Below are 21,844 nucleotides of genomic sequence, written 5' to 3'. Positions count from 1 at the left end.
AATGTATTGAAAAGTAATTTTCTCGATAGTTTTCCACGTCATCTTCAATCCAGGGATTCTCATTTGAACTGACGAAGGAATTCAGTACCATCTGCGTGTTGATCGAACCTATCGGTAACAAATCAAGCGCACGACCGCTACGGTCACAGGTTCGAATCCTGCCTCGGACATGGATGTGTGTGATGTTATTAGGTTGGTTAGGTTTAAGTAGTTCTAAGGTCTAAGGGACTCATGACCTCAGATGCCTCGGACATGGATGTGTGTGATGTCCTTAGGTTAGTTAGGTTTAAGTAGTTCTAAGGTCTAGGGGACTCATGACCTCAGATGTTAAGTCCCATAGTGCTCAGAGCCAACAAATCAAGCAATCCGCCTTTGAATTGCTTCGATGTCTTCCCTTAATCCGACCAGGTGGAGATCCCGAACACTCGAGTAGCACTCAGAATCGCACTCCTTTGCAGATGAGCCACACTTTCCAAAATTTCTCGCAGTAAACCGAAGTGGACCATTCAACTTTCCTACTACCGTGAGACACGGTTGTGGCCTATCCCCGATGTTATTCAATCTGTATATTGAGCAAGCAGTAAAGGAAGAAAAAAGATTCGGAGTAGGAATTAAAATCCATGGAGAAGAAATAAAAACTCTGAGGTTTGCGGATGAGATTGTAATTCTGTCAGAGACAGCAAAGGACCCGGAAGAGCAGCTGAACGAAATGGACAGTGTCTTGAAAGTAAGATATAAGATTAAGATAAACAAAAGCAAAACGAGGATAATGGAATGAAGTGAATTAAATCGGGTGATGCTGAAGGAATTAGATTAGAAAATGAGACGCTTAAAATAGTAAATGAGTTTTGCTATTTGGGGAGCAAAATGGCTCTGAGCACTATGGGACGTATCTTCTGAGATCATCAGTTCCCTAGACCTTAGAACTACTTAAACCTAACTAACCTACGGACATCACACACATCCATGCCCGAGGCAGGATTCGAACTTGCGACCGTAGCGGTAACGCGGTTCCTAACAGAAGCGCCTAGAACCTCACGGCCACTCCGGCTGGCAGGAGCAAAATAACTGATGATGGTCGAAGTAGAGAGGATATAAAATGTAGACTGGCAATGACAAGGAAAGCGTTTTTGAAGAAGAGAAATTTGTTTACATCGAGTATAGATTTAAGTGTCAGAAAGTCGCTTCTGAAAGTATTTGTATGGAATGTAGCCCTGTATGGAAGTGAAACGTGGGCCATAAATAGTTTGGACAAGAAGAGAATAGAAGCTTTCGAAATGTGGTGCTACAGAAGAATGCTGAAGATTAAATGGGTAGATCACATAACTAATGAGGAAATATTGAATAGGATTGGGGAGAAGAAAAGTCTGTGGCACAACTTGACCAGAACAAGGGATCGGTTGGTAGGACATGTTCTGAGGTATCAAGGGATCACCAGTTTAGTATTGGAGGGCAGAGTGGAGGGTAAAAATCGTAGAGGGAGACCAAGAGATGAATGCACTAAGCAGATTCAGAAGGATGTAGGTTGCAGTAGGTACTGGGAGATGAAGAAGCTTGCACACGATAGAGTAGCATGGAGAGCTGCATCAAACCAGTCTCAGGACTGAAGACCACAACATCCTTTTTTGGTCAATGCATGTAATGCCTGTTGGTCTGGCTTTGTACACAGTTCATGGATAGTACATTGAGAATGGCTAGTTGCTAGCCGAAATCTAGATCTGCCAATAAATATTCCAAAGGATATAGCTGAAATCTATTATTTACAAATCAAATCTACATCTATCTTCCGAAACCCACCTGACAGCGCGTGGTGGAAGTTACCACTATCATATTCTCTCTTCCCTGTTTCACTCGCGAATGGCGTGTGGGGAGAGCGATTGCTGGTAAACCTCCATATTAGCTCTAATTTCTCGAATTCCCTGGTTGGGATCGTTTCATTAGTGGTATGTGTGAAGGAGTGATATGTTGTCCGACTATTGTTGGAAAATACTGTCCCAGGATTTCAACAGTAAACCTATCTGTGATGCACAAAACCGTCCTCGTAGCGTCTGCCAGTGGGGTTTGTTGAACATCTCTGTAACGCTCTCGCGCCGGATGAACGATTCCGTGACGAAACGTGCTGTCGTTCGGTGGTTTCTTCTCCGTCTCCTTTATTAATTAAACATGGTAAGGGTCCCATCTTGATGAGCAATGCTCAAGAATCGGTCGAACAGTTGTTTTGTAGCCCGTCGCTATGGCGAGCGATTTTAGGCGCTTCAGTCCGGAACCACGCTGCTGCTACGGTCGCAGGTTCGAATCCTGCGTCGGGCATGGATGTGTGTGATGTCCTTAGGTTAGTTAGGTTTAAGTAGTTCTAATGTCTAGGGCACTGATGATCTCAAAATTCAAGTCCCATAGTGCTCAGAGCCATTTTGCTCTCCAAACAGTAAAACTCATTTACTATTTTAAGCGTCTCATTTTCTAATCTAATTCCCTCAGCATCACCCGATTTAATTTGACTGCATTCCATTATCCTCGTTATGCTTTTGTTGATGTTCATCTTATATCCTCCTTTCAAGACATTGTCCATTCCGTTCAAGTGCTCTTACAAGTCCTATGACAGAATTACAATGTCATCGGCGAACCTCAAAGTTTTTATTTCTTCTCCATGAATTTCAATACCTACTCCGAATTTTTCTTTTGTTTCCTTTACTGCTTGTTCAATATACAGATTGAATAACATTGGGGAGAGGCTACAACCCTGTCTCACTCCCTTCCCAACTACTGCTCCCCTTTCATGCCCCTCGACTCTTATAACTGCCATCTGGTTTCTGTACAAATTGTAAATAGCCTTACGCTCCCTGTATTTTACCCCTGCCTCCTTACGCTCCCTGTATTTTACCCCTGCCACCTTCAGAATTTGAAAGAGAGTATTCCAGTTAACATTGTCAAAAGCTTTCTTTAAGTCTACAAATGCTAGAAACGTAGGTTTGCCTTTTCTTAATCTTTCTTCTAAGATAAGTCGTAAGGTTAGTACTGCCTCACGTGCTCCAATATTTCTACGGAAAATCAAACTGGTCATCCTCGAGGTCGGCTTCTATCAGTTTTTACATTCGTCTGTAAAGAATTCGTGTTAGTACTTGGCAACGATGACTTATTAAACTGATAGTTCGGTAATTTTCACATCTGTCAACACCTGCTTTCTTTGGGATTGGAATTATTATATTCTTCTTGAAGTCTGAGGGTATTTCGCCTGTCTCATACATCTTGCTCAGCAGATGGTAGAGTTTTGTCATGACTGGCTCTCCCAAGGCCGTCAGTAGTTCTAAAGGAATGTTGTCTACTCCCGGGGCCTTGTTTCGACTCAGGTCTTTCAGTGCCCTATCAAACTCTTCACGCAGTATTTTATCTCCCATTTCTTCTTCATCTACATCCTCTATTTCCATAATACTGTCCTCAAGTACATCGCCCTTGTATAGACCCTCTATATACTCCTTCCACCTTTCCGCCTTCCCTTCTTTGCCTAGAACTGGGTTTCCATCTGAGCTCTCAGGGAGCGCTTTCTGAGGACTCATTTATTGGTACAAAAAAGTAACCTTGGTCACACACACCATTAGATACCCTCGGCCATACACCGTTAGGTGGCTTGCGGAGTATGATGTAGATGTAGAATCATAATTCAGTTCGCTTTAAATCCAAATATACTCCATCATCGTAGAATTAAAAGCGGTTGGAATGGTTTAACATCTGACGTCATCAGTCCCCCAGACTTAGGACTACATAGTCGCTAACTAACCTAAGGACGTCACAGACATCCATGCCCGAGGCAAGATTCGAACCTGCGACCGTAGTATCAGCGCGATTATGGCGCCTAGAACCCCTCGGCCACAGCGGGCGGAATGGGAGAATTATTTGCTGTATGGAACTTAGGCGAATCGGTCTACGTTTCCCTGTTCTATCACGTAATGTAGAATGTACGGGATCCTCTTACTTCTAGGTAATTATCCATGAAAATGAAATTAGTAGCAGTTGCGGAAGTGTGGGGAACTGTTGTCAGATTTAAATTAATGAGGGAGAGCATTCCGTTCACCTGGCACTCTAACAGTTGGGAAAGTAATGATGGAAGGACGGCTCTTAGTAGCAGACTAGGCGGATGTTACGGCAGGGGAGGCGGCGTACAGCTCCTGGCCTGCGGTTTCCGGCGGGAAGCGACTCGGGGCCCCTGCGTAACGCCTGAAACGTCCGCCGCCCACGACTTACACAACAGGGGGGCGACACCGGCCGCTGCTCCGCTTGTGACAGGTGGGCGCTGCCAGCCCGCCGTGAGAATGGCGCGGACCCCGTGACGCAAGCCCCCGGCTGGCATTGCTCGCGCGTGCTGCGCATCGCGGAAGTGAAACCGCGCACCGCCCACGCACGCCGGCATGCACGGGTGGCCCGACGCTTTCTGGTCGGCCCAGCTCCGTGAGCGGGTTGTCGATGTGGCCTCCGTAGTCTGTCGGCACACGCTGCGACTACGCCCCCGCGTCGTGTTCAGTCGAGCCGTGTAATTGCCCCTAACTTCCTGGTTGCATGTACGCTTCTATCCGGTAGAATTTCTGGCTCCTAGCTGTTTGCAGATACAAATTTAAAAGTGGGAGATTAAAAAAATGGTACAAATGGCTCTGAGCACTACGGGACTTAACTTCTGAGGTCATCAGTCCCCTAGAACTACTTAAACCTAACTAACCTAAGGACATCACAAACATCCACGCCCCAGGCAGGATTCGAACCTGCGACCGTAGTGGTTGCGCGGTTCCAGACTGAAGCGCCTAGAACCGCTCGGCCGGCAGTGGGAGATTACTGAAAGAATTTATGTCAGACAGCCGGCCGGTGTGCATCTTTCCACACGATCGAGCACCAGTTCATAATGCATGGCCTGTGGTGGAGTGGTTGCACGGCAATAACATCCCTGTAATAGACTGGCCTGGACAGGGTCCTGACCTAAACCCTATAGAACATCTTTGGGATATTTTGGAACGCCGACTTCGTGCCAGGCCTCACCTAGTGAGATCGATACCTCTCCCCAGTGCAGCACTCCGCGAAGAAGGGCTGCCATTCCCCAAGAAACATTCCAGCACCTGATTGAACGAACGCCTGCGAGAGTGGAAGCTGTCATCAAGGCTGAGGGTGGGCCAACACCACTCTGAATTCCATCAGTACCGATGGAGGCGCCACAAAGTTGTAAGTCAAAAAATGGTTGAAATGGCTCTGAGCACTATGGGACTCAACTGCTGTGGTCATCAGTCCCCTAGAACTTATAACTACTTAAACATAACTAACCTAAGGACATCACACACATCCATGCCCGAGGCAGGATTCGAACCTGCGACCGTAGCAGTCGCACGGTGCCGGACTGCGCGCCTAGAACCGCGAGACCACCGCAGCCGGCAACTTGTAAGTCATTTTCAGCCAGGTGTCGGGATACTTTTGATCACATAGTGTATATTTAGGGCGCTTTCTGACACAATTGCATTAAGTGAGTTCTGAAATCCACACTGACAATCCCGAGAAATATATTGAGAGTCAGAGATATGGAATTACATCTCGAAACTGATTTGTGCGAAGCCTGCCGCTGTGGCCGAGCGGTTCAAGGCGCTCAGTCCGGGACCGCGCGACTAATACGGTCGCAGTTTCGAATCGTGCCACGGGCATGGATGTGGGTGATGTTCTTAGGTTGGTTAGGTTTAAGTAATTCTAAGGTCTAGGGGACCGCTGACCTCAGATGTTAAGTTCCATAGTGCTCAGAGCCATTTGAACCATTTTTATGTCAGACAGGTTTGAAGCCATCGTCTTTGTCGTCCCTTTCCTCATCACGACCATCAGAACCATCACAATCATCAAAACCACCACATCACCACGATTACTATCCAAATTATCAGGATCGCCATCATCATTAGAATCATCATCCTGACCAAATTTTCATCCTCTTCCTTAAGATTGTCATCCTCGTCGTCATAAACATCACTTTCATCATTATTAGGTAACAACCGTACCGCCAGGTTATGGGATTCAAATTGGACACAAAAGAAATGGCCTCAGTGGAAACTCTTTGGCTTTTGCTGATGATCTGGCACTCATTGCAAATAATATTGTCGAAGCTAAGGTTCAAGTGTCCAGCCTACAATCAATTGCTGCTAAGACTGGCCAAAAAATAGCATTTAACAAAACTGAATTCATTACAAACATCAAACACGCCCCTCATATTGAAATATAACAAGAGAAAATCAAGCAGTTGAAGAAATTTAAATATCTTGGAGAAATAATTACACCTGACAGTTCAGAAAATACAGCCGTAGAAATTAGGTGTTCTAAACAGGAAGGTACTTTTCAGCTGTGCAAACACTTATACAAAAGCAAAAGCCTGTCTTTAAATCTAAGACTTTGTCATTATAACACCGTAATTAGACCGTCAGCTTTGTATGCATCAGAATGTTTAAACATGACGAAGAAAGGACCGCTACGAAAACTTGAAATAAAAGATCGGAAAATTTTGAGGAAAATCCTTGGCCCCGTTCAAAGAAAACGGAGATTTCCGCCGAAGACGCAATTGTGAATTATACGAACATACAGAAGACATTGTTACCAGCATGAGGAAGCGGAGAATGATGTTTTTTGGTCATCTGGAAAGAATGAACCCGCAAAAACTTACTCATCGCGTACATTCATTAATTTCAAAACCAAAATTGTATTCAATATGGGCAAGCCAGGTTAAAAAGGATTTACAGGAAGCTGAAATTTCATTTGATGATATTCGGGATCGAGAAGTTTTCAGAGAAAAAGTCAAAATTACTAAAAACCTTATTTCGCTTACTATGCCAGTTCCACGTCCTGCTTGCAAATGGTCAAAACAGAGAAAAGGAGCACAGTCAGCCAAAATCAAAATCTTCTGGCGACAGAGGAAAACACAATCAGGGAAGAGATAAAAATCTTTGTTGTCCATAACAGGCCGAAACGATAAAAAAACCCGACACGTATCATTAATTCATGTAAAAAGGCCACCGCTAGGCGTTTCAATGTGTTACGCTGTTCATTGATACGCATCTATGCTGCTCATGAACGTATGTGTATGTGTGCGTGCGCACATGTTTGTAGTTTAGGGGCGGTCAACGACGAGATTATCAGCGCCCATTCTAAAACTAGTAGAAACGAATGTAGTTAAAACGTAAAAATGTGATAAAAGAAGTAGGAAGCAGTTACTTTCTCCCAGCCTCAGCCATGACCACATGCACAATAACTTTAGCGTGTACCTGTAAGACAGCGTTAAAATGGTCAAATGTTCTACAACTGTCAATTAAAACACAAGAGGAAAACTGAAATTAATGCATACGTCGTTTGTGTGCGCTTAAAAAAATGAAAACGTCGCCCTAAAATTTTGAGGACCAAACCAGACAGTTCACGAAACCATAAAAGGTGTACCAAACTCTTATCAGCCTGAATTAAAATAATGGACAAACATCGGTCGGCAAGGGAAGGGTGCTGCCCTCTAGTCTGAACACAAAACACTGTCCACTAAAATGTGCCGCTCCGTGATCTGCACGCCACAAGCACCACGTATTGGATGGTCCTCTCTCCGAAGGAAGAAGCTATGCATCAGAAGGGTTTGTCCTATGCGAAGATTAGTGAGTAGGATCTCAGCCCGTCTGCGTGGCTGGGAGACGGTACGGCATGTCCGAGTTGTGGACTTTACCAGACGCACCTTATTGTCTGTCATTTCCAGTCACTCTTCTTTCCATCTACTTGTATAGCAAGGTGACAGCATGCAGGGAGATGGTGACACTTCCCTTCGACAGTTACATCCGCCACTTCGCTCACTTTAACACCCACGTGCCCTGGCAACCAGCAGAAAAACACCTTCTTCCCCAGTGTTTGTAAGTGGAGAAGGGCGTCCTGGACATCCTGGAGTTAACTTTTTGGTACAGGTGTAGTGAAGAGTAAAGAGCTCTCAGAGAATCGGAACAGACGAGGAATTTAGCACTCGCTACGCATCTCATCTGCTTCAGCGCCCCTAACAAGGCGTATAATTGCGGATCGAAGGAAGTGAACTCTAGAGGCAGTCAGATTGTTGAGAGCACTAACAGGGAAAACAGAGTCCTGCTTGGATCCATCCGTAAATACAGCTACATCCATCCGTCTTCCCTTCGCCTCGCTCTTTCCTTCTCCCCTGGAAAATTGTGCTCTACGCAAAACGAGAAATTTAAGTAGTATACTGTGACTTAAATATCAGCGAGGCGAAACTGGATCCGCTCAACTCACACAAGTACTTGGGTGAAAAGTTTGCATTGGTACAAAAAGTTATCATCACACTGGTTCAGTGTGTAAGACAGGTGACGGACTTTGATTCATTGGCAGGATAATGTGTGCAGTCTATAAAGGGGATTGCTTACAAAAAAGCCGGCCGGTGTGGCCGTGCGGTTCTAGGCGCTTCAGTCTGGAGCCGCGTGACCGCTATGGTCGCAGGTTCGAATCCTGCCTCGGACATAGATGTGTGTGATGTCCTTAGGTTAGTTAGGTTTAAGTACTAAGTTCTAGGGGACTGATGACCACAGATGTTAAGTCCCATAGTGCTCAGAGCTATTTGCTTACAAAAAAACTGCTGCGACCCATCTTAGAATATTGCTCAACTGTGCGAACCATACCAAATAGTACTATCGGGAGACACTGAAAGTATACAAAGAAGGGCAGCATGTACGGTTGCAAGATTATTTGGCCATTGAAAGAGCTTCACGGTGGTGCTGAAAAAGCTGAATTGGCTGCCGCTTGAAGATAGGCGCTCACTATTCCTCGAAACAGTACTTTTTGAACCACCACTGAGAAAGTCTAGGAGTATACTACAACTACATATCTTTGTTGTAGGAACCGCAAACACAAGATTAGATCATACCATCCACAAAGGCAACAAAGCAACCATTCTCCGATCGCTGCACACGAGAAAGGAACGAGAATAAGCGCTAATGATGGTGCATTGGGAGTACCCTCTGCCACCACTTCATATTGGTTTCCAAAGCATAGATTTATATGAACTGCTTACTGCAGAAAGACAATATGTCTACATTTCCTCTTTTTACAGTAAAGACAAAACGATGAATAAAACCGGTTTCACGAAATTTGTCTCCAGACGTCTGTAACTCGTTTTTGTTGAAGTAGGTATACTTGCTTATCATATAGTTTTACAAGTCAAGTACGGCGTAATGGGAAAGAGTGGGGACGATTTTGTTGGAACTGGACATGTTCCCTTACTGCAGTACAATGGACTTCCAAATTAATTTTAAGGGTTAAGTTCAATTTCTCGAATACAAAATTGGACGTATAAATATCTTTTATTGTTCGTGAATAGGCGCTCCGGTCGCCTTTTTTAACTTTATTAAGTTCACACGACCTGTTTCGGCCTTTATCAAGTGCATCTACAACTGCCACATGTTACTACATTATACACTCCTGGAAATGGAAAAAAGAACACATTGACACCGGTGTGTCAGACCCACCATACTTGCTCCGGACACTGCGAGAGGCCTGTACAAGCAATGATCATACGCACGGCACAGCGGACACACCAGGAACCGCGGTGTTGGCCGTCGAATGGCGCTAGCTGCGCAGCATTTGTGCACCACCGCCGTCAGTGTCAGCCAGTTTGCCGTGGCATACGGAGCTCCATCGCAGTCTTTAACACTGGTAGCATGCCGCGACAGCGTGGACGTGAACCGTATGTGCAGTTGACGGACTTTGAGCGAGGGCGTATAGTGGGCATGCGGGAGGCCGGGTGGACGTACCGCCAAATTGCTCAACACGTGGGGCGTGAGGTCTCCACAGTACATCGATGTTGTCGCCAGTGGTCGGCGGAAGGTGCACGTGCCCGTCGACCTGGGACCGGACCGCAGCGACGCACGGATGCACGCCAAGACCGTAGGATCCTACGCAGTGCCGTAGGGGACCGCACCGCCACTTCCCAGCAAATTAGGGACACTGTTGCTCCTGGGATATCGGCGAGGACCATTCGCAACCTTCTCCATGAAGCTGGGCTACGGCCCCGCACACCGTTAGGCCGTCTTCCGCTCACGCCCCAACATCGTGCAGCGCGCCTCCAGTGGTGTGGCGACAGGCGTGAATGGAGGGACAAATGGAAACGTGTCGTCTTCAGCGATGAGAGTCGCTTCTGCCTTGGTGCCAATGATGGTCGTATGCGTGTTTGGCGCCGTGCAGGTGAGCGCCACAATCAGGACTGCATACGACCGAGGCACACAGGGCCAACACCCGGCATCATGGTGTGGGGAGCGATCTCCTACACTGGCCGTACACCTCTGGTGATCGTCGAGGGGACACTGAATAGTGCACGGTACATCCAAACCGTCATCAAACCCATCGTTCTACCATTCCTAGACCGGCAAGGGAACTTGCTGTTCCAACAGGACAATGCACGTCCGCATGTATCCCATGCCACCCAACGTGCTCTAGAACGTGTAAGTCAACTACCCTGGCCCGCAAGATCTCCGGATCTGTCCCCCATTGAGCATGTTTGGGACTGGATGAAGCGTCGTCTCACGCGGTCTGCATGTCCAGCACGAACGCTGATCCAACTGAGGCGCCAGGTGGAAATGGCATGGCAAGCCGTTCCACAGGACTACATCCAGCATCTCTACGATCGTCTCCATGGGAGAATAGCAGCCTGCATTGCTGCGAAAGGTGGATATACACTGTACTAGTGCCGACATTGTGCATGCTCTGTTGCCTGTGTCTATGTTCCTGTGGTTCTGTCAGTGTGATCATGTGATGTATCTGACCCCAGTAATGTGTCAATAAAGTTTCCCCTTCCTGGGACAATGAATTCACGGTGTTCTTATTTCAATTTCCAGGAGTGTATGTTGGGCAAATAGATGTAATCATCATTTTTCTGTTTTCTGTGTTTCTTTAGTTGCTTTAAATTCGTAGAGATATGTTCTGTCTATGCAACTAATTGAAGGCAGTTTGTTTATTATCATACGCATTTCACTTCTTTTATTTGTGAAGCATCTTCAGTGACCTGTAATACATGTTTCTTTTTATACAAACAATAACCGTATTATGTGGTAGATACAGTGTGCTGCTATTTTTGTCGTGCTTTTTTCTTGTTTTTTATGTTAGAATCTGCTTTTGTAGCACAAATTTCGTAATGTGTACTTATCGTTCGGTGTTACTTGTGATTTCCAGCTCTGTTAACTCGTACGTGCGGTTCTGGAGATGTATTCGTTAGTTTTCATGCTCCAGGTGGCCAATTTCTGGCGTTTTTTCGTCCACATTTGTCACATCGCATGTATCACTTACACTCACTTGCCATTCGTGATCAACAAATGTGTGTTTTCGGTCTGTAGTGTTGCCAACTGTTGTTGTGCGTTCATCTGTCGTCTTTTATTGTGTGTGTGTGTGTGTGTGTGTGTGTGTGTGTGTGTGTGCCCCCTCCACCCCTATCCCCCGCATATAATAGAATAAAAAAAACCAACTCATTTACACAAAGCATAGTACACACACACACACACACACACACACACACACACACACACACACAAGCAAAAGACGACAGACAAACACACAACAACAGTTGGCAACACTACAGACCGAAAAACACATTTGTTGACCCCAAAATGGAAAGTGTGTGAGATATATGCGATGTGACAAATGTGGCTGAAAGAACGTCAGAAATTGGCCACTGAAAGAACGTCAGAAATTGGCCAGCTGGAGCATGAAAACTTACGAATACATGTCAAGAACCGCACGCACGAGTTAACAGCACTGGAAATCATAAGTAACACCGAACGATAAGTGCATATTACGAAATTTGTGCTACAAAAGCAGATTCTAACAAAAAAAAAAGAGGGACAAGAGCAGAGCACGACAAAATGCAACATAGCAGCACATTGTATCTACCACATAATACGATTATTATATGAATAAAAAAATGTATTACAGGCCACTGAAGATGCTTCCCAAAGAAAATAAGCGAACGCGTATAGCAATAAACAAACTGCCTTCAATTAGTCGCACAGACGAAACGAACCTCCATTAATATGAATATAATTTGTAAACGTCCATCATATTATGTATAACATGTGGCAGTTTCATGTGCTCTTGATAATGGCCTAATATAAATACCGAAACCGGTCGTGTGAACTTAATGAAGTTCTACAGAACGCAAATGGAGCGGTATTTCGTCGGTTGCGGAATCAGCAGCATCATCCAGACATAGAGAAACTTGTATTCTGTTATTGTCATAACCATTGTTTGTTATATGTTTCCGAATAATGTTTGACGTTTTGCGTGGTTGCATTACTCATTTTTATTTCCCATCTACATCACGAGATGCCGTTGTTGTTGTTGTTGTTTGCCACTATGTGACTGAATTCCTAGACTTCATCTTGTTGTTAGAGATATAGACCAAAGATTTCTTGATGATTAATTTTTTTTTATTTCTAGACAATACAGATATGTAGGGCTTCTGTGAACAGACTTCCAAACGCTTGTATAGCTTTACACGGCCTAAGAGTGTCTATAGTCAAGTCACCATTGTTCATTTGCACGTAACACAATGCGTTTTTGCCGGCCGTGTGTCCGAGCGGTTCTAGGCCCTTGAGTCCGGAACCGTGCTGCTGCTACGGTCGCAGGTTCACTTCCTGCCTCGGGCGTGGGTATGTGTGATGTCCCTATGGTAGTTAGTTTTAAGTTGTTCTAAGTCTAGGGGACTGATGACCTCAGATGTTTAGTGCTTAGAGCCATTTGAACCAATGCGTATTTTCTGCTGACAGAGTCGTCATTCAGTTGTATTTTGAAATAGTGAGAGCCCCTTTTAGGTGCCTACGGACGGCTTTACCATAAGAATCATCGCCCAGGCAGGAACTTTAGTCGGTAATTGAACTCACCTTCATTTGAACAATGGAAAACTTGTTATCGTTTTTTGAGGAATATTTTATGAGTTCAACAACGTTCTCTACTGCATAGTATCTTTCTTCTTACCACCATGTCCCGGACTAGTTCCCTACCAGCAGTAAATGGGAAATTGATGGCAGTGCCAGACCCGTCCTATCGCGTAAACGCACTTTGTCGTTTCGTGGTAGCTTTGTATTGATAGCAGTAAGCCTCACCACTCGCAATAATTTTTTCCCAGAATTTACCGCGTTTTTCATTTCAGTCCAACTGCGGCAGGTGTCCACGTGTCATTGTTTTTTATCGGGAGTCAAGATGTATCTGACTGAATTTGCACACACTTTTCTTGTCTTCAAAACATTCTGGAGAGCGTCTTGAACACCTGATTTAGAGATGTTGCTCCATTGCTACTTGTGACGTGACGGTGTTGCCACACCACGGCCGTACTTCCACTACTTAACACTGCCTTCTCACAATTGACTGGTCGAATGCACATCTCTGTTGTTTACAGTTCGTAGTTCGACCTGCCATTGCAGTTACTGCGCTGACCTCGCTTACACGCCGGGAATAAATTCAAGCTCAGAACTTTTTGGACGGGTGACGTATACATGCAGCCCTATGAATATGGCTGTCGTTCTCTTGGAAGACGGAAGTGCCCATACGATATTCATCAGGAAGGTATAGAAGAAACAGCAACACTTTGACACCCAGATGGGTGAAATGAACTTATTGGTTCATGTTCGCGTTAACGTAAAGGAGCGAACACAAATTACGGTACCAAAAATATCACCAAAACATTAGAGCTCCGCCTCGAGCCTAAAATACACACTCCACTTTCCCATCAATGGGCTCACAGAGCACTTGACGCTCTATGATTTTGGAAAGAAGAAACTCGCGACGCATAGAGGCACACTACTCCCCTTCATTCTGCTGCTGTCGATTTCCTGTGTTGTTTGGCGCATCGGAAGCGTGCTGTTCTATTTTCAGCTCTCTTCAAATGTTCATTATATGCTGTTCACATCGTAATGTTTTGTCGGAAATGGCTTCCACTGACATCAACGGTTGCTGACGGGCTTGAAGTCAATTGTCACTGGCAGGACATGACGTATCGGTTAAAGTCTTTTTACCACTACTGCTCTTAAGCCGTACTACACGGCTGCGAGTGGTACCCCAGTCCTTGGAAACACAGTGCACACGCCACATTGATACACCAGCAAATTAGGCAACTTCATTCTTGGTGTGGCCTTTGAAAAGGACCTGTACGCTCTTTCAAGGAGTGACAAATATTTTGTCATGTGGTCTTATCAGAAGCTCCTATTCTGTCCTTGTTCGTTTACTTTTTAGTTTGATATAAACGTACACACCAAAAAAATACTATCACGAAAGATTTCCTAACATTGAAATTTATATCTGGTGTCAAAATCAGGTCTCTCTCCCTCGCTTTTTTTGGGAGGGGAGAGTGTTTCTCGCTGCTAGCAGCCTGCTGTTTCTATTACAAGACAAGTCATCATGCAAAAGAATGTTGGTCGGAATCCAATGATGTTTCCGTAGTAAGAAAATATTTCAAAATTGTTGAGTAAATCACTGTAATTCTATTGCTGTATGCTCTTCCGAGAACACCTGACAGATTGAAACTGCGGCAAGTATCAGCGATTTCGTTTTTGCAATGTGTGTCTGGAGCCAGTGTGGTCATGCCGTCTTTCATACGGACGAAACGCCTCGGTTTATTTCCTGTTACCAACTAAATTTTTGTTAAGGAGAATTTTTCGTGCCTGCTCGATAGGGTGGTCGCAAGTTAGTCTAGTGCAGTTTTTTTTTTTTACTGATACGCGTTAGTAGGGACAAACAAAACACGAAGAATAACCAGTGTTCCATTAGTAAACCGCCCTAGCATGCGGTGCCTACTACGCGGCAGCGCAGCTCAATCGCTGCTAGAGTACTGCATATTCTTCGTGTTTTACTATGCCTATTAATACATATCAATAAACGGAATATCGCATTAGATTAATTTTGGACTTCTGTATCAAATGGGTACGTAAAATTCTCTTTAAAATTCATTTTGTTTGTAAAGCGAAAGAAACCGACACGTTCTTTCGACAGAAGTAATGAGCAGCGCCTTTTGTGTACAATGTGAATTAATGACACCGGCCAGTGTGGCCGAGCGGTTCTAGGCACTTCAGTCTGGACTGCGTGACCGCTACGGTCGCAGGTTCGGATTTCAAGATGGCGGCCATGAATGACATTCACTCCAAAAGTTGCGGCCCTACGTAAAACGTATGTTCCCATCATCACATTTTAATTTCCCCTTTAATCTTCAACTTATGAAGGTGTCCAAGGACTTTTGACTGATTATATTGAGAGGTGTTGACGAATATTGTACCTCATTTTGCAGCAGTAGTCACTTAAACTCTAATGATGGCGGAAAAATAGAACACAAAATAAATTAATACTGTAAGAGATGCTTTGTCTGTTCGTTTGAAGTTTACTTTTGCTGTCTGTTAATCATTTTATATCGCTGAGTAAGCGATCAAAAATTTTGGTGACAGGATTATGCGCCCCTGAAAATAACAGATGAGAGTGCTGTAGCTTCAATCCGTCAGCTGATTCGGTAGACTGTCGAAAGCCATAAAACCGAAAAATCAGTTGAAGAAATAGAGTTTTGCGACTGCACGCCCGTAACGAATCACTGAATACGCTGCGAAGATATAGTGATGCAGATCTTTGGGAGTTGTTTCCGTAGCTCCCTGGGTCTAGCGGCGCACGTTTCGGCATTGCGCGCACATCCTCGTACTTTAGCGGAGCGGCGCTGCGGGAGAAAGCCGGTCGCGAATCCAGCCCAGCGGTGGCGAGGCGGAGCGAGCTGAGTTACCGCTTAGCCAACCGTGGGATCCTGTGAGCTACAATTAGGCCCGCGAGGCGGCTAAGTAAGCGAGACACGCCTAATGACTCCCCCGGGAGCCTCGTTCTCACTGCACGGAGGACAATGCAGCCACAATGGGCGACTGCGCGCAAAACACAACTGCGTTTTCTCAGCGCTGGCGTAGTCACCACGGTACTTTGTCGCTGTAAAATGGAGCGCAAAACAACAGAGTAGGCCATTGGCCCGTTAAACACGCTTAAGAGAATGGGGAAGACCCTCGGGGGCCGTAAGAAGTGTGCTATTATAAGGCAAGAGCTTAAGTAAGTGGCCTGTAAAGAGACGAAGAAATAGCAGGAGAGTAATTTGTGGCGGCTATTACAGGGCACCACATACGCTCAGTTGACCGTAATTTTCGTCCAGTGTGCTGCAATAGCGAACTAAGTAACATAATGCCTCTTTAGTAAGATGACCTTGAAGAGGAACGTTGGAAAGACTGTGAAAATGTCGTTTTGCTTTATAGTTATTTTTAATGTTAGACAGACGGTGGAATGCGCAAAAGAATTTTATGCCAACTTGTAGTGGCAGTGGATGTTTTTCCTTTGGGTGGGAGGGGGTTCGTCTGATTTTATTCGGCTCTTCATCTCAGAGTAGTTCTTGCACCCGATGCCCTCTATTATTTTTTGCACGTATTTCAACAACTGTCTTTCAATACAGTTTTTACTCACTGCAGCTCCCTCTGGTACCATGGAAATTGTTCTCCTATGTCGTAGCCATGTCTTGTCAGCCTTTCTGTTCTTCTTCCGAGTGTTCTACGCATATTTCGCTCCTCCCTTCTTCATATTTCTTATCAGTCCACCTGACTTCGAACCTCCTTCTGTGGCAATAAATCTCAAATGCGTAGAATTTTATTCATCGCAGTGGATATTTTTTTTCCCCAAGTCCATGATCCATTTTCCACACAATGCAGTGCTGCAAACGTACATTCTCAGGAATTTCTTCCTTAATTACGGTTGATCTTTGATACTGGTGGACTGTTTTTGGTTAGGAATGCTCTCTTCTCTGGCATTAATTGCTTTTCATGTCCGTGCTTCGTTCGCCAAGTCTTATGATGTTTTAAGTTCATCGCCAATCTCATTTCTCCACATTACTTTCGTTCTTCGTCCGTCGATCCTCAATACATATTACGCAGTCATTAGACCGTTTATTCCATTCAACAGGTCCAGTAATTCTCCTTGACTTTCACTGAGGGTAGTTGAAATCTTTTCACCCAGAAATTTAACTCACTCTTAAAGCTTACTTCCATTTCCGTCATTGCTTGAGCGATAAGCAGATTCCGTATTAGAATGTGAATGAGTGAATTCATGCCTTACACCCTCCGTCATTGCTCTTCCGATGTACTGATTCTACATTAGGATTTGAAAGACCGAATTCAAGCTGTACACCCTTTTTTATCCGAGTTCTACGATTTTGATCTTCGTTCTTATTGTCGCTTCTTGGTTGTTTCACATATTGTATACAAATCAAAAAAAAAAAAAAATTCCATCACCTCGGTTGCGAGTGTTCCTGAACCTGAACAGAAAATTGGAATAGAGATCAACATAAACATCATTTCCGCCCTTTTTATTGCTCGTGAAAACCTCACAATGCATTTTGTACCACCATACAGCGAGACCTTCAGAGGTGGTGGTCCAGATTGCTGTACACACCGGTACCTCTGATACCCAGAAGCACCTCTTGCATTGATTTATGCTTTTATTCGTCGTGGCATGTTGTCCACAAGTTCATCAAGGCACTGTTGGTCCAGACTGTCCCACTTCTCAACGGCGAATCGGCGTAGATCACTCAGAGCAGTTGGTGGGTCACGTTGTCCATAAACAAAGCTTTTCAATCTATCCCAGGCATGTTAGATAGGGTTCAAGCCTAGAGAACATGCTGGCCACTTTAGCCGAACGATGCCGTTCGAATGAGACGAATGTCTGACCAATATGCTGCTGATATGGTTGCACTATCGGTCGGAGGATGGCTTTCACGTATCGTACAGCCGTTACGGTGCCTTCCATGAACATCAGCGGCGTACGTCGGCCCCATATAATGCCACCCCAAAACATCAGGGAACGTCCGCCTTGCTGCACTCGCTGTACAGTGTGTCAAGTCATTCAGCCTGACCAGGTTGCCTCCTAATACGTCTCCAACGATTGTCTAGTTGAAGGCATATGCGACACTGTTGGGTGAAGAGAACGTCATGCCAATTCTGAGCGGTCCATTCGGCATGTTGTTGGGCCAATCTGTATGTACTGCGCTGCATAGTGTCGTGGGTGCAAAGAAGGACCTCGACATGGGCATTGGGACTCTGGTTCCGCATCATGCAGTCTATTGCGCACAGTTTGAGTCGTAACACGACGTCCTGTGCCTACACGAAAGGCATTATTCAACATGGTGGCGTTGCTATCACGGTTCCTCCGCCCATAATCGGTAGGTAGCGGTCATCCACTGCAGTAGTAGCCCTTGGGTGGCCTGAGTGAGGCATGTCATCGACAGTCACTGTCTCTCTGTGTCTCCTCCATGTCCAAACAACATCGCTTGGTTCACTCCGAGACGCCTGGACAGTTTCCTTGTTGAGAGCCCTTCCTGGACGCGACCGAACCGCGGTATTGACCGTCTATGCATGTTTGAACTACAGACAACACAAGCCGTGTACCTCCTTCCTGGTGGAATGACTGGAACTGATCGGCTGTCGGACCCCCTACGTCTAATAGGCGCTGCTGATGCTTGGTTGTTTACATCTTTGGGCGGGTTCAGTGAAATCTCTGAACAGTCAAAGGGACTGTGTCTGTGATACAATATCCACAGTCAACATCTGTCTTCAGTAGTTCTGGGAACCGGGGTAATGCAAAACGTTTTTTGATGTGTGTATATTACCCGTGAAAGCCTAGGACATGTATAGTTATATGTTCGGTATGCTGATGGCTTCTTAGTCGCTGTGTCAGTGTATTCAAGAGCGGCTGGGGATAGAAAATGCAATGACGCTTTACGAATCATAGGTGTGCGCTGTACGGAGGACAATATGGAGAAAGCTCCAGTAACACGACGCTCAAGTTTTTAAAGAGTAGCCTTACGCTTGAAGGAAACTCAACGATCGAATCACATAGCACCTTAAGGGGAGGCGGTAGCAGTCTTGCACTGATATTTTTGTAAATCCATATCTTTGCCATTTTTTGTTCAATCTCATTGAAATTTTGCACACTTATATATAGAGATCTGATATGGTTTTTAAAAAAATCAGAATTTTTAATAATATTCTAATGCAGTGAGATAATTTTGAATTTTTTATTGTGTTATTATTGTAAGGTACACTTTTTCATAATTTCGAGGCAAATTTGGCAAATTTTTTTAATGGTAAAACAATCTACACTAATAGGCGTACAATTAAGTGCAGTAACTTTTTGGTAAATTAATGTTATTATTTTCTGTGATAATTTGGATTCGAACATTTTTTACAAACAAAATTTTCAATATATTTTCAACTACAAGACTGTGTATAATATCTCGATTAAAATTTTGTTCCACTCAAATATTGCTTCAAAGTAAAAGAATGTGCCAAATTTCATTGCAATCCTTCCAGTAGTTTTCTGATACATGTGTTCCTCAATAGCAGAAAACCTAAAGTTGCAGAAAAATCATCCTATACAGCTCTTCAAGCTTCTCTGCTCCTTTGCCTAACAATTTTTTGTATGTTCTGGACTGAAGTCTCCGCCTTCGCAATTCTTTGCTTATGGATGATCTGCAGTATCTGCTCAGTGAAGACTCCAGGTGTAAAGCTCAACTTGCTGAAGATGTGAAGTCTTGCCACATTCCCATCATTAAACACTGCTGCAGCTTCCAAAGCAGAAATCTTCACCAACACATTGGAAAGAAGCACAGTCTTTGGACATCTTTTCCAAATAACGGCATTGAAACTTTCATTTGGTTTCTGTGTTTTCCGATGCAGACGTTTTCTAGCAGTTCTGGTGAAGCCAGTGCTCTAAAAGTTGGTTTAATGGCCATTGAAGCCTCATAAGAAAGGTTATTTTTATGGGTATAAGCTTCCCCACTTTCCTTACTTTTCAAAAATTTGCACCATTCATTAGAACAGAGGCCATGTTGAGATGTCGTGTCTGTCGACAAGTAATGAAACCCAATGGCCCATACTGCTTTCCTCACACTGTCCAATCTTGTTAGGTTACTTCTAATATCAGCACCATAATAGACTTGTAGGCTGTCAGTTCTCTTCTTTGTTTGTTTTTAAGTCCCAGTGGCTTCCCATCCTCTAGTAGCTTTCCTTTATTGTCTGCAACAAGCCTTCGGAGTCGTCCACCCATTCTCTTCTGAATATGCCCTAAGCACTACAGTTTCTCAATAGTGCAATTTTATCCATGTTCATCATCTCTACATATTCATTTCCCAACACAGATAACATGGCGACTAACGCATTTCTCCCAACTAGAGAACCCTTTCTTCATATCACCATTTTAGAATTTTAGACGTCGTTGACGAAGCTACTACCTCGCCTCTGCTTCCATCGTTTCATCACTATCAAAGTGGCCCTCAAGTTTCCTAACCAGATTAAAACCGGATGGGGTCTAGTCGGGACTGTACGGAATGTGATCGATGACAATGAACCCGGCTCGTCGGATTGTGGCAGATTTTTTTTTTTTTAAGTGAGTGTGAAATCTTATGGGACTTAACTGCTAAGGTCATCAGTCCCTAAGCTTCCACACTACTTAACCTAAATTATCCTAAGGACGAACACACACACCCATGCCCGAGGGAGGACTCGAATCTGCGCCGGGATCAGCCGCACAATCCTTGACTGCAGCGCCTAAGACCGCTCGGCTAATTGAGGGCGGCGTGGCAGATGTCACGGCGCTCGCGTGTTGTCTGGCATCATCACGTTTAAGGCGAGGTGCTCCATGTGGACGAGCTCTTCGAATTCGAAACTCGAATACAGCATGCCGTTTCTCAGGCTCCTACATACACTCCTGGAAATTGAAATAAGAACACCGTGAATTCGTTGTCCCAGGAAGGGGAAACTTTATTGACACATTCCTGGGGTCAGATACATCACATGATCACACTGACAGAACCACAGGCACATAGACACAGGCAACAGAGCATGCACAATGTCGGCACTAGTACAGTGTATATCCACCTTTCGCAGCAATGCAGGCTGCTATTCTCCCATGGAGACAATCGTAGAGATGCTGAATGTAGTCCTGTGGAACGGCTTGCCATGCCATTTCCAACTGGCGCCTCAGTTGGATCAGCGTTCGTGCTGGACGTGCAGACCGCGTGAGACGACGCTTCATCCAATCCCAAACATGCTCAATGGGGGACAGATCCGGAGATCTTGCTGGCCAGGGTAGTTGACTTACACCTACTAGAGCACGTTGGGCGGCACGGGATACATGCGGACGTGCATTGTCCTGTTGGAACAGCAAGTTCCCTTGCCGGTCTAGGAATGGTAGAACGATGGGTTCGATGACGGTTTGGATGTACCGTGCACTATTCAGTGTCCCCTCGACGATCACCAGAGGTGTACGGCCAGTGTAGGAGATCGCTCCCCACACCATGATGCCGGGTGTTGGCCCTGTGTGCCTCGGTCGTATGCAGTCCTGATTGTGGCGCTCACCTGCACGGCGCCAAACACGCATACGACCATCATTGGCACGAAGGCAGAAGCGACTCTCATCGCTGAAGACGACACGTCTGCATTCGTCCCTCCATTCACGCCTGTCGCGACACCACTGGAGGCGGGCTGCACGATGTTGGGGCGTGAGCGGAAGACGGCCTAACGGTGTGCGGGACCGTAGCCCAGCTTCATGGAGACGGTTGCGAATGGTCCTCGCCGATACCCCAGGAGCAACAGTGTCCCTAATTTGCTGGGAAGTGGCGGTGCGGTCCTCTACGGCACTGCGTAGGATCCTACGGTCTTGGCGTGCATCCGTGCGTCGCTGCGGTCCGGTCCCAGGTCGACGGGCACGTGCACCTTCCGCCGACCACTGGCGACAACATCGATGTACTGTGGAGACCTCACGC

At 45.3% G+C, this 21,844-nt stretch overlaps 1 protein-coding gene across 2 annotated transcripts in view; it reads left to right on the top strand.

Moving 5' to 3' along the window:
- Nucleotides 1-21,844, top strand: part of LOC126284409 (mucin-19-like) — a 404,135-nt gene that overhangs the window by 285,979 nt on the left and 96,312 nt on the right. The window lies entirely within an intron of this gene.

Source organism: Schistocerca gregaria, chromosome 8, assembly GCF_023897955.1.
Source record: "Schistocerca gregaria isolate iqSchGreg1 chromosome 8, iqSchGreg1.2, whole genome shotgun sequence".
NCBI lineage: Eukaryota > Metazoa > Arthropoda > Insecta > Orthoptera > Acrididae > Schistocerca > Schistocerca gregaria.
The sequence above is the reverse complement of the archived record's forward strand: the minus strand, read 5'-3'. Positions and strand labels throughout refer to the sequence as shown.